Source organism: Perca fluviatilis, chromosome 16 (assembly GCF_010015445.1).
Source record: "Perca fluviatilis chromosome 16, GENO_Pfluv_1.0, whole genome shotgun sequence".
In the NCBI taxonomy this organism is placed as follows: Eukaryota; Metazoa; Chordata; class Actinopteri; order Perciformes; family Percidae; genus Perca; species Perca fluviatilis.
In genome coordinates, this window is record NC_053127.1 from 18,594,002 (window position 1) to 18,596,957 (window position 2,956).

The 2,956-nt window shown below is 34.9% G+C and overlaps 1 non-coding gene across 1 annotated transcript; it reads right to left on the reverse strand.

Annotated features, from left to right (window-relative positions):
- Positions 1-491: 491 nt before the first annotated feature.
- trnae-uuc lies at positions 492-563 on the reverse strand. Its single transcript has one exon. It is a non-coding gene; the product is annotated as a tRNA-Glu (tRNA).
- Between the last annotated feature and the right edge of the window lie 2,393 nt (positions 564-2,956).

Below are 2,956 nucleotides of genomic sequence, written 5' to 3' on the forward strand. Positions count from 1 at the left end.
TCCATATAATATATATAATATGTTGAAATCACTAACAACATGATGAGAAGGATAATATGCAAAATAAAGTTGACATTTTTAGGCAATTGAGTGATAGACTTTTGAAATCAAAGAAAAACTACATTTTTATGGTACAATGGAAAATTCAAGTCAGTACAGAAATTAAAACGAAATCCAATAAATCAGCTAATGTGGCGGTAAATATTTAGCTACATTACAACCTTTAAGGAAAGTAGGTAATTGAAATCTTCCTTTTCATTGTTGGCAGGTAAACATGAAGATGATGAACATGATCTTTAGAATAATATACTTTTTGACTATGACAAGAGTAAAGTTGCACCTAATCTAATTTATATTCAAGTGTTTGGTATTTGTTTGTCACAGCCAGGTAAACAAACAAATATAAACTAAGATAAACGGGTGTCTTTTAATACAACCTGTGTTTACCACGCCTCACATCAGGATGTATTTAAAAAGAATCAAAAGTGACGTTCCCATACCGGGAGTCGAACCCGGGCCGCCTGGGTGAAAACCAGGAATCCTAACCGCTAGACCATATGGGATATGCCATAGAGATTGCTTAAGAGTGTATATATATCTGTATGATCATCTTTACGGGGTTGTATCATACGGTTTATGGGTTGTACATACGGAACATACGGTTGGTTTCCTCCTGTACTGTTGACATTACGGCTATCACGTTTACTTAGCTTTCTCTTTGATCATTCGAATTAAAGAGCTATCATACATTAATGAAATAGCCTGCATATTGCATTTTAGTCAAATTTAATGTTTAAAGATTTAAAGATTTTCCTATGTGTCTGTAAATGATGAATTAATAATAAAACTGGATTTATTTATTTATTTATTTATTTGTCAACATTAACATTTCTCTGCATTCATACCTTTTTTGCTTTTCCCTTTGTTATGCCATCCATCACTGGCTGATTTAATTAATCAATTTATAATATCTATCTATATCTATAATCTATAATATCTATAATGTAGCCTAATAAATGATTATAACTGAACATTAGTGATAGTTGGGGGAGGGGGTAGTTGCTTTATTGGAATTCATTATATCAAAAAGAAAAAGATAATTTTCTACAGCTACACCATCTATTGAGTTAAATTGTGAAGAAATTACAGTAAAATTATACAATCACTAGGGGAAAAGCAGCTGCATTACCTGTCAAAAGCACTTGCAGGTGCTGTTTGCCTGTTGGTACTAGGCCAAGTCATTGAGAGAGCTTGTAGATAGATATATTTTACTGTATACACTAAAAGCTTTTTCCCAGCAGACAGGTGGCAGAGGGGGACATTTACTCAAGTACTGTACTTGTACTGTTCCTGTACTGTTGAGGCACTTGTGAGTATTGCATTGTAGGGTAGATTATACTTCTCTACACATTTCAGAGGCAAATATTGCCTCATCTTCTACTAGATATTTTGATTAAGATTAAGAATTTACATTAAAAAAAATATATACGATAAACTTATAAAATATGATGATTACTCCACACTATACATACTTATGTACATTATGCTGCTCATACCTTCTACTCAAGTACTATTATGAATGGGACTTTTACCAGTAATGGAATATTTGTGTGGTATTACTGCTCTCAGTACTTCTTCCACCACTGCATTAGACATTTTTGACATGTTATAAAAGGAAGAGTACACTAATGAGCCAAATGGTAACACTATCTTTTCCATAAGTACATCAAAAACTGTGCTGTGAAATAGGCCTATCATATTTCAACTTGTCTGGGACACCTTTTGTCATATAATAATAATAACAGTTGCATTGGTCTTGCACATTTGCCAGAAATACTTCATAAAAGCCACAAAAGAGTCTCAAAAAACCTAAAAATATACAGTAATGCAAGGCAAGGCAAGGTAGCTTTATTTGTATAGCACATTTCAGCAACAGGGCAATTCAAAGTGCTTTACATAAAACATTAAAAAGCAGTTAAAAACGATAAAAAAATAAAAAAACGAAGAATACGAGAATAAAATTTACAGTGCAGTATAAGAAATTAACAATTATTTAAAGAAAGGCAACATCAAAAAGAAAGGTCTTCAGCCTTGATTTAAAAGAACTGAGAGTTCCAGCGGACCTGCAGTTTTCTGGGAGTTTGTTCCAGATATGTGGAGCATAATAACTGAACGCTTTTTCCCCCTGTTTAGTTCTGACTTTGTGGACAGCAAACAGACCTGTCCCAGATGACCTGAGAGGTCTTGGTGGTTCATAGTGTAGCAGCAGATCAGAAATGTATTTTGGCCCTAAACCGTTTAGTGATTTATAAACCAGCAAAAGTATTTTGAAATCAATTCTTTGAGGCACTGGAAGCCAGTGTAAAGACTTCAGAACTGGAGTGATGTGATCCACTTTCTTGGTCTTAGTGAGGACTCGAGCAGCAGCGTTCTCAATCAGCTGCAGCTGTCTGATAGATTTTTTAGGGAGACCTGTAAAAACACTGTTACTGTAGTCAAGTCTACTGAAGATAAAAGCATGGACAAGTTTCTCCAAATCATGCTGAGACATAAGTCCTTTAACCCTTGATATATTCTTAAGGTGATAATAGGCTGATTTTGTAATTGTCTTAATGTGGCTGTTGAAATCCAGGTCTGAGTCCATGACTACACCAAGATTTCTGGCTTTGTCTGTTTGTAACATTGTCGTTTGAAGCTGAGCGCTGACTTTCCTCAATTTGCTCCAAAAACAACCACCTCAGTTTTTTCTTCATTTAGATATAAGAAAGTTCTTGCACATCCAGTCAGCAATGGCGATGCAAATTTGTATATGTGCGTGCAATCTCTCACACAAACACAGAGGAAGTAGCAGGCTGGTTTGCAACTCTCTATTAAGCCAGAGCATCATTTACATAAAGAGGAAGCCACAAACGAATGTGTATGTAGAATGGAGGTGGGATGGGGTAGTACATGATGT